Here is an 11,105-nt window from a genome sequence, read left to right on the forward strand (position 1 = left end):
TGTATATCAGTAAGAAAATAAATCCTTATTAAAGAGACAGGCTCATTTGGCTAAGCCACACGGATAATATTATATTCTGACGGAAATTATAAATTTATTATCACTTTTGCTAGAACTTTTCTTTAACCGACTCCTAGTGTCAAGCTTCCGTTAATTGGTGTGACAATTATTTTGCTTGTTGGTCAATTTACTTGTGTAAATCGTCTTTTCTATATACTTTAAATCTGACTTATTTTTCTATGAGCGTGTTGTGGTCACACGTTTTCTGACATTTACTATGTATAACGTGAAAGATCATTTCTTTTTGCGATTGTGTTCAATTGCATATTGCACAGATTTTGATTTAATAAGCATGTGGAAACAAATTATAATTTTATTTATCTCAATGTACGTGAACATGGAGTTTTATTATATTTTTTTTATTATTTGCAGTTCAACAAGATTATAATGATGACCTGTTAACCTCTTTTTTTTTATTTTGAATTCCTAATTTTACCTCATATAAGAAACATTAATCCATCACTTTACGCCTGAGGAACAAGGAGGTATATATATATATATATATATATATATATATATATATATATATATATATATATATATATATATATATATAGTATATGTGTACACACACACACACACACACACACACACATATATATATATATATATATATATATATATATATATATATATATATATATATTATATATATATTTGTATATAAGTATATGTGTATACACACACACACACACACACACACATATATATATATATATATATATATATATATATATATATATATATATGTGTGTGTGTGTATACACACACACACACACACACATATATATATATATATATATATATATATATATATATATATATATATTATATATATATATATATATATATATATATATATATATATATATATATATATATATGCATGCATATATGAAATAAATAAGAATGGTGAGAAGAAAGGGTATATGAAGATGAATTAAGTTCAAAGAAAGAGGAGTGCAATAAAACGGATTTTGAGCGAAGCGAAAAATCTATTTTTGGGTGAGGTAGCCATGTCATCCTGATGGAAGTTCCTAATAGGTAGCTTTCTAGGGTATATTTGACTACAGTGATATTCCCATAGAATTTTTCCTTAAGGTATCCAGAATTCTAACTCCTGGAGCGAATATCCCTGAATAATCTCACAGGGATATCGCATAATATCAGAGGACGTATTCTTGACACGTCACATAGCTATCTTCACCCCGAACAGTATTAACGCTTCGAGGGGTTACAGTGACAAGAATTTGAAACGAGAATGAAAAGAGTGCCGCTCATAAGGCATCTCTCCTATTCCGTTTCCAGTGTGTATCTGATGAAGGCGGTAGCACCCTCCTTATTCCTTGTAGCGATATACGAGGTGTTACAGATACTGTATTATAGGGAGGGGTCAATAAGCCCTTTTACAATAAAAGGAAGGGAGGGTCCATCAGGACGAAATGGCTACCTCACCCAAAAATAGATTTTTCACTTCGCTAAAAATCCGTTTTTTGGTTTAGGCCATGTCGTCCTGATGGAAGTTTACCAGAGCATTACTGTATCTGTGGATTCTCAATCACTTCCATGCTCTCAAGAGAGTATTTTCCTGGTCCGTCTAGACCTAGAGACCTATGATGTTACTGTCATCTAAGCATGAACTATGTTAGTGCTTCCTGCCCCCTACAGGGAAGAGTCGTACTAGACTCTGGAAAAAGTCTCGAGGAGTACATAATAATTATGGATGACAAAATGTCAAGCTTGTATAGTGGTCTTGCCCTATAGAATATAAAGCAAAGTTTGTATAAGAGTCACCAATGTCAGTGTGAATTTGTGACACCTTCCCCAATGTGACTACTCTTATAAACTATTGGATAATGCTTGTATCCGCATAGGAACAAATTTTGCGTCTTTGCCTCTATCCCGTTAGGGTACCACGTCAACCCTTCCAAGGATGGGTTAGAGTGAGTGGACTTTTGCTTGAATCAGGGAACAGTCTTAAAAGACATACCATAATAAAAATATCCATATTTTAATCTTAATGCTCAGTACATTTCTAATAAAATGAGGGTGGGCAAATACGTTCACTATGAACTAGTTTATTAAAATATAATAAACGTACATATCAGATCAACATTAATAGAATTTATAAAACGTGGATGATATGCGTCAAAGCATAAAGAAAAAGTCAACAGAAAATATTGTTTCGTCTACTAGGAAACAGATTTGCCACTTCAATTGAATTATTAATAATAATGATATAGTCTGTATGCTATTAATTTACACTAGCGTACAAAACGCTTGGTACAAGTGTCTGCATTATGCTATAGTTCACCGACGACAATGGAACAGTTCGTAATGACACTTTCGTGGCCTATCGCTCAGTGTGTAGTAACATACAGTGACTACACACGCACCCTCTTAATTAATCGTCCCAAATTAATTACACTGTTCCTCACAGATTTAAAACAGAAGGTTAAAGAATTCTACCTACTGCTACCACAGAATCCTTAAGTTGCTCCACTAGCTTCGCATAGTGCGTAAAGAACACCTTGGGTGACTACCAGCCGGTGTACAAACAAGAATGTTCAAAGTCCATATAATTAAAGAAATTTTATGGAAGAGGCAACTTTCCTCGAATCATGACTAATGGGTGTACTGTCTGGATCCGTTCTGCGAATAACACGGGTGAGTTTCGCCCATAGTTATAGAAAACTTTGAACCAGGGTTTCTCTTTTGAACAGCTGTCCTCCCATAAAATCTGAAGTTCTATGAAGATAGACCTTAGGCACTCCACTGGACATAGAGATGCATCTTCCTTCAGAGGGCAGATTCTCTAGGGACCCCACCTGTTGGTGGGTAGCTTGTTCTTGGCAAGAAACGTTGGGTCTGGAAATAGATTCAGTTCTCCCTCCAAGAACTGGACATGGCCTTCCTCTCTAGAGAGAGCTACTATTTCACTAACTCTGGCCCCAAAAGCGAGTACAAGCAGAAATATGACTTAAAATTCAAGGCCCTCTAAGCGCATTCCTTATAGTTCATTATTTATACACAGTGAAGAATCTTATCTACTGACCATGCAAAGGGTCCTTGGAAGCGCTGAAGGGCTAAGCCTAGCATGGACCTTTGTAGTTCATAAAGAACGTTGTTAGGAAGGTCGACCTGTAAGGCATATGGTATCTGGCTTGTCAAGGCAGACTTGAACAAAAGAATTGTGTTGGCTACTAAACCTTGCCCATGAAGGTGAATGAAGAATGATTAATAGGAATCTGTTGAGATTTCTTTTGGTTTCTTCGCCTTGACAAGGGATATCTGTTTCTTCCCTGAAGCCTCATAATGTCTTCTGGTTTCCTCCAAAAGTCTGAACTGACTTTTAACACCGAATCTTTTTCTCATCGTTAAGGAGAGAAAATCATAAAATGTAGGTTCCGTGTTTTCTGTGATGAAGCGAAGACAGTCGACTTTTGTACTCGCTGAGACAGGGATGGATCTGGTAGCGGTACGAATTTTAGTCGTAGTTCCAATGCCAGAGGGAACCACACGCTATTTGGCCACTTGTGGGCAACTATTGCTGCTTTCCCTTTGAAGGATCTCAGCTTATAGAGGACCTTCAAAAGGAGGTTGTGTGGAGTGAACAGATAAATACTAAACCATCTGTTCCAGTCCAGGGACATAGCGTCCACTGCCTCCGCTAGCGAATCCCCATATGGGGACACGTAACGATCTATTTTCTTGTTGTCTTTTGTCGCAAAGAGGTCTGTCTGCAGCTCTGGGACTTGACTCGAGATGAAGGAGAACGATCCTACGTCAAGGGACCTTTCTGACTCTATAGGTGTAAAACTGGATAGAGCGTCCGCTGTCACATTGCGGAACCCTTGAATGTGAACTGCTGACAGGTGCCATTTCTTCCTTTCCACCAAACGGAATATGGCCAACATCACTTGGTTGATTTGAGGTGACCTCGACCCTTGTCGATTCAGGCATCTCACTACCTCCTCGCTGTCTAGAACCAGTTTTATGTGGGTCGAATGGCGAGGAGAAACTTTCTTTAGTGTCAGAAGTACTGCCATGGCTTCTAGAAAATTGATGTGAAATGACTTGAAAAGATTGGACCAATCTCCTTGGACTCTCATCTGACGAGAGTGACCTCCCCAGCCTTCCTTTGAAGCATCTGTGTGGATAGTTATTGACGGGGGAGGAGGTTGAAGAAATATGATTTCTTCAATTGCTTAGCATTGGACCACGGCTTGAGAAGCGTTCGCAGTCGAGTTGGTAGTGGTCTTATTAGATCTCTTCGCGCGTTTGATGCGTATTTTTTCCAGACTCCTGTTGCATCCTTAAGCTGTGCTCTTAGCACTGGATCTGTTATAGAAGCAAACTGTAGAGAGCCCAGCACTCTCTCCTGTTCTCGTCTTGATATCCGTTTGGATTTCAATAGTCTCTTGACAGATCCTGCTATTTCTTTCCTCTTCTTACAAGGAATGGAAAGTCGATGTGACTCCAAATTCCAGTGGATTCCCAACCACTGAATTTTTTGAGCTGGAGAAAGTCGAGACTTTTTGATGTTGATCTTGAATCCCAGATGTTCCAGGAACTGGATCACTATCTTAGAAGCTTGCATGCATCCTGTCCTGGATGCTGCCCACACCAGCCAGTCGTCCAAGTAGGCTACTACTTGAACCCCTTTTAGGCGTAATTGATGGACGGCTGCGTTCGTGAGCTTCGTGAAAATCCTTGGGGCTATGTTTAGCCCGGAAGGCATAGCTCTGAAGGCTTAAAGTTTTCTATGTAACTTGAAGCCTAGGTAGGAGGAGAGGTGACGATTAATTGGAATGTGCCAATAAGCGTAAGACAAGTCTATAGAGACAGCATATGCCCTTCTGGGCAGTAGGGTCCTTGTGTGCTGAAGCGTGAGCATTCTGAACTTGTAGTTCACTATGAACTGGTTGACTGGCGACAAGTCTAGAATGACTCTGAGTTTTTCTGAGTCCTGCTTTGGAACACAAAACAGCCTTCCTTAGAATTTCATGGACTTAACTTTCCGGATTACTCTTTTGTCTAAGAGTTCTCGGACATATTCTTCCAGAACGGGGGATAAGTGTTGGAAGAATTGAGGAAATTGAGGTGGAGGACTGCTCCAGCTCCAACCTAGTCCATTTTTAATTAGGCAGTGGGCCCAGGGATTGAAGGTCCAGTGATCCCTAAATAGCTGTAGTCTCCCTCCTACTGTAAGTATATTATTTCTGCTGTTGTGGACCTGAGGCCATGCCTCCTTGACCGCGTCCTCCCCTGTATCCCCTTCCTCTTGAATGGCGTTAGAAGAACCTCTGGCTGTTCTTCTAGCTCTCGAATGAAAGGAAGAAGTCTGCCTTTCGAAGGCTGGGTTAAAAACTGGCGACTGTGTCGCCACTTGTTGAGGTACTAGCTGGTACGTGGTTGGAGGTTGTGCAACTATCTGAGTCACCGCGGTCACAGAAAGTTGTTGTTGATGTTGCTGTCGGTAGGCCTTTTTGTCTTCCTCTTGGGTTGGGGACCCTCATCCGAAGAAGACTTTCTCTCAAGATCTAAGCCCCACTTGTTGAAAAGGTTCCTATTCTCTGTGGCGGCCTTGTCTACTACCTCTTTAACCACTTCATTGGGAAAGAGGTCTTTACCCCAAATACGAGAGGAGATCAGTTTTCTCAGTTCGTGCCTCACCGCAGCCAAGGCGGACACGAACTCTCTACAGGCTCTCCTAGCTTTAATAAATCTATAGATATCCTTTGTAACTGTGGCCAGATGGGTTTTGGCCACAACCATGAACATGTCCTGGTTCTTGGGGTCACTTGCCATCGTTTCTAGTGTCGTTTGCAACGACATCGTAGCCGTAAGTCTTTCTTTTGTCTCTTGCTCTCTACGCCAGAAAACCTCCGACAGTTTTGGAAATGCCTCACCGAACTGGCGTTCAGCAATATCAGCTTCCAGCTTCCAGACTGAGAAGGTAAGGTGTACGTCCTTCCAGCCTTCTTGATCCAAGGGCAAGGTCAGAGATAATGGCTTGCACTCCTCCAAGGATGGGCATGGTTTCCCTGCCTCCACCGCCTTTAAGGCTGCCTTATATCCCTTTTCCAAGAAGGGAAAGGCTCTGGTAGGAGAGGCCACAAAGGAGGGAAGCTTTTACTTAAGGCGGGCACCTTTGAGTTAGTAAAGCCCCTCTCTTTCATTGAGCTCGCTAGTAATGTCTGAGCTTTACTATGGTAAAAAACTACGACCTCCTTCGGGTCCGTCTCCTCCTTTGAGGCTGGTTCCTTCCTAAGACGGACATAGCAGTCCGGATAAGAATCTTTGTTGGGCCAAAATTCCACTTCTTCCAGGGGAATTGCTCCCAACTTTTCTGAGATCACGATCTTCCCGGTTGTCATTGGTATGTGTTCGGAATACCTCCCAGGACTGGTATCCGAGCACAAAGGAAGATCCTTCACGCTGAGCCGCTTCTGGGGCCCACGTGATACTGCAAGTCTATGTATCTCTAGTTTCATTGCAGCTTCTTTCTCATCATTCTTCCTTTGAATTTGTTGGATCATGTCAACAATGGAAGAAAGAGTCCTTCCCAGTTCATCTGGGATAGCAGACAATGTAGAAGGAACATGTTCTGGGTCCGGAACCAATGTAACCGACACTTCGTCGATTTCTTCCTCTTCTACTTGAGGAGCCTGTAACAGCTCCTCCTCCTGGCCTTCTCCTAGAAGGTCCTTCTCAGTAGAATCCGACACCTCCGACATCCTATCGTCCAATTGGATGCCTTGAAGGGGGGCCGAGACTTCAGAATCTACCGGATTCTGGGCAGTTGGTATCTCCTCCTGAGGCTGGGGGATGATTGCATCAGCCGATGCTTTAGGGAAAAGGTAGGCCCTCATCTTCTCATTTGGAAGGTAGGGGCCTGAGGCATTTTCTGAAAACCCCTCACCCAGGATCGTAACATTTCCCTGGCAGCATCCCTTGACTCCGTCGACTTGGGGTCGTCAAAAGCCTCGGTAATCAGGTTAGAGCAAACTGTACAAACATGAGGGTCCCAATACCGAAGATCACCTCTGGAGGCTGTGCATGGTGCGTGCCTCCTGCAAAGTTGATGTCCACAGAAGTTCTTACTGCGGACATTACAGAACACACTCCCGCACTTCGGATGGTCCTCCTGTAAAGAGAAGAAAAATCCATGAGTATCAAGTGAAGACTTTCACTTATATTGAGACATTTAGCTTATGTATAAAAGCTATAAAAGAAAGAAGGAAAGACACATACTTGTATTTCCTATCCAGTCAATTGCTGAAAGCTCCCGAGATATTAAAACTAAGGTTAATTCTATTCTAGAATTCCTTATGTAATTTCCTAAATGAAATTTAGGATTAGTTCACACATTGAGATAAAGTTTTAATATTCGGGATAGAAAGAATACAGAAAGAACTTACTTTCTATATATTGTACGGTCTCAACAAAAGGCTGTTCAAGATAACATTAAGTATGATGAAGAACTTTAGTGTTAATACAAGCTCAGTACAGCAGTTTCTGCTAATGCAGTGTGTACTACACTACAAATATAGCAACTACTGTACATCGCATGCTGTTGTGCCGGTACGTCCCGACGTGCGCCTGCACATGCCGGCCGGCATCTACCCCTCTATAGTTCAAAGTTATACTATCATTAACTAACAGACGGCAGCCCACTGATTCGCGACTGTGTGCCGGCCGGCAGCAGAAAACATTAATACCCGGCTGCCGGCCGCTAATCGTAGTGGACAGCAGATTCGGGCTGTGTTTCCACTGCCGGCAGGCAAAGGTAATAATACCCATGCCCGCTGACAGTAGCCAAGAACCAGAGAACCTCCACTTGCCCGGCTGTCATCTGTTAACCCGGCAGCCGGGTTAGGGGTGTAACACAATAGTCAGAGAAACAGTATGGATGTAAGGTTATAAGGCTGCATTGCCATGCAACCTTCCATCCAGAAAGAGTGAACTTATGGAAGGGGAGAATGTAGCATTCATGCTTCCAAAGAATCCATAGCCTGCCGGCTCTACCGGCAGACATGGAAGGGAGACCAAGGGAAGTCTGGGGTTCACTCTGCAAAGAACAAAAGGTCTCTGCCGGCCGACACGTAATGCCAGCCGGCAGAGAGCTGAGCCGGTCCTCCATCCTAACCTACTCTAGGTACGGAAGTAGGACTGCGGCCAAAAGAAAATAAAAAAAAGAGAGGTGGGGAAGGGATAAGGGTCCTATAGACCTCGTTCTAGCAAGAGACACACTCAGCAGTTAGGGAAGCTCATCCTAACCTAGAGTTGTCTATTAGAGAGGAAGACTGGCAATACTTGCTATCCTCCTCCCAACCAGAACAAAGTTAGGTGAAGTTATTTCGCCGGGCAACAGAGAAAACTCATTCTCCAGCCCGAGAAAAACAACACAATAGTCTGCTAGGCCACTAGAGGAAGGAATCATCCTTACGGAATCCTTCCAACATGGACTAGGGAAGCAAAGTTTCCTGTGTCCGCCCCTAACCTAGCAAAGGAGACTCTTTCTCTATGCTTGGAAGAAGCAGACCGCAGACTAGAAACTCTGATGTTCTGTCCTAACCCAAAAAACCAGTCACTTTGGTTATAAGGTCATGACAGACATATCCTAGAATAGTTATACCTGAATTATTATACAGACAGAACCACTAGGATTAAGCCGAAGGCTTACAGAGGGAGAGAGGGATTGAACTTAGCCTCCGAAGGAAAAAAGAACAATCGGGGATGTGCAAAAGTATACTACTGTACCTAGATTACTAGACTAGGTATGGTGAGAATCGATTACCTAACCGAAACTCTCTCGTATACAATCTTGGAAAAAACTTTCATCAATATCTTACATGTATAAAATGGTTGCCTATAGCTTTAATAAAATAACACTCAGAAAAACTTATATCATGCATGAAAGTACTAGGGCCAGACACCAAGGGTACTAAGCCTCGCGAAGGGCAAGATCGGTTACCTAAAACACCAAACTAAAAACTAACGGCAATATATAAGAATTCCTAGAGGAGCTAAATAGCTATATTATTAAAGCATAACAAACCGGGAACTTCGCTCTAGCTAACTAAATGACCCATAAAAAGCGAGCGATAGCATCCAGGATGCCTCCGGTAGGCGACAGCTCTTTTTTACGTTAATATCACTTTTGATTTAATTCAAAACGACAAGAGCTTACATTTATACATAGTAAAGATAATACTTAACTTTCCAGAGGAAAAAGAGGCCGGAAAAGCCATCAAAATGTTGAATTAAATCCAAAATAACGAGAGAACAAAAGGGAAAACACCGAGTAGTAGAGCTACATGGAAAGGAATAAAGAGGGCGCTACCGCCTTCATCAGATACACACTGGGAACAGAATAGGAGAGATGCCTTATGAGCGGCACTCTTTTCATTCTCGTTTCAAATTCTTGTCACTGTAACCCCTCGAAGCGTTAATACTGTTCGGGGTGAAGATAGCTATGTGACGTGTCAAGAATACGTCCTCTGATATTACGCGATATCCCTGTGAGAGTATTTAGGGATATTTGCTCCAGGAGTTAGAATTCTGGATACCTTAAGGTAAAATTCTCTGGGGATATCACTGTAGTCAAATATACCCTAGAAAGCTACCTATTAGGAACCTCCATCAGGACGACATGGCCTGAGCCCAAAAAATTACATTTATATTGAACATTGGATGATAAAACATACAATCTATCATATTCTAATTTCATTTCCATGAAAAAAGGAAATAAATTTATATAGAAAAAAAGAATTCTAGTTACCTAGTTATCTGTACATTAGTAAAACTCCTAATTTCAGAGGAAAAAAAAAATTATTATTCAGATAAGGAAGGTGAAAAAAATAATGTTTTTTATATCATCATTTACCATTAACCATGCAATATATTAAGGAATTTCTTAAATCATATTATGGAAAAAAAAATATCTATTTGTTCTTTTTACTTAAAAAAGAAACAAGTTTCCGAACATTTGGCTATCATCTGGTTTTAGTGGTAGAAGAACCGTTGGAACATTTTGTCTAAGGACCAATCTACCACAATTGAATACGGTAGTTGGAATTTTCTATGGAAATGTTATAGCTAAGAAGATAAATTTTCTTTGAGCTATTTGATATAGGACCTATATCTAACATAACATATTCAATTAGAATCTTTTATAACGGTTAGATGCAGTATTTGTAAGGAAAAAAAAATATAAATTACCAATTATGTAAAAGCAAACGTACTTCATAAAAAGTCTCAAAATTCCTATATATACCCTGTATATATATATATATATATATATATATATATATATATATATATATATATATATATATATGTATTTATATATATATATATATATATATATATATATTTATTTATTTATATTTATATGTATATATATATATATATATATATATATATATATATATATGTATATATATATATATATATATATATATATATATATATATATATATATATATATATATATATATATATATATATATATATATATATTATATATATATATATATATATATATATATATATATATATATATATATATATGTATATATATACATATATATATATATATATATACATTTATTTATTTATATTTATATGTATATATATGTATATATGTGTGTATATATATATATATATATATATATATATATATATATATATATATATATATATATATATATATATATATATATTATGAAAGGAAAGTTCCTAAACATAAGGCAGAAATTACCAGTTTTCATTTATAATTCTTTTTTACGATTTTCTATAAATCCTATAGTATCAGTTATAATAAAAAAACATCAATTAATATATATATGAATTATATTCCCTAAGTTCAAGTAATAATTGAGATAAAATCTTCATATCATATTGAAATATAACCTTGTAATTGATTCTGTTATGTGACCACTTAGGTACTAGTAAACCTACGTTGTTGCTAAATAAAGTTAGCTGTTTCAGAAGTTATCTTTTGGCTAAGCTTTTTCACTCCAATCACATTGGTGACC

The sequence above is a fragment of the Palaemon carinicauda genome, chromosome 13, assembly GCF_036898095.1.
Source record: "Palaemon carinicauda isolate YSFRI2023 chromosome 13, ASM3689809v2, whole genome shotgun sequence".
NCBI classification, from domain to species: domain Eukaryota; kingdom Metazoa; phylum Arthropoda; class Malacostraca; order Decapoda; family Palaemonidae; genus Palaemon; species Palaemon carinicauda.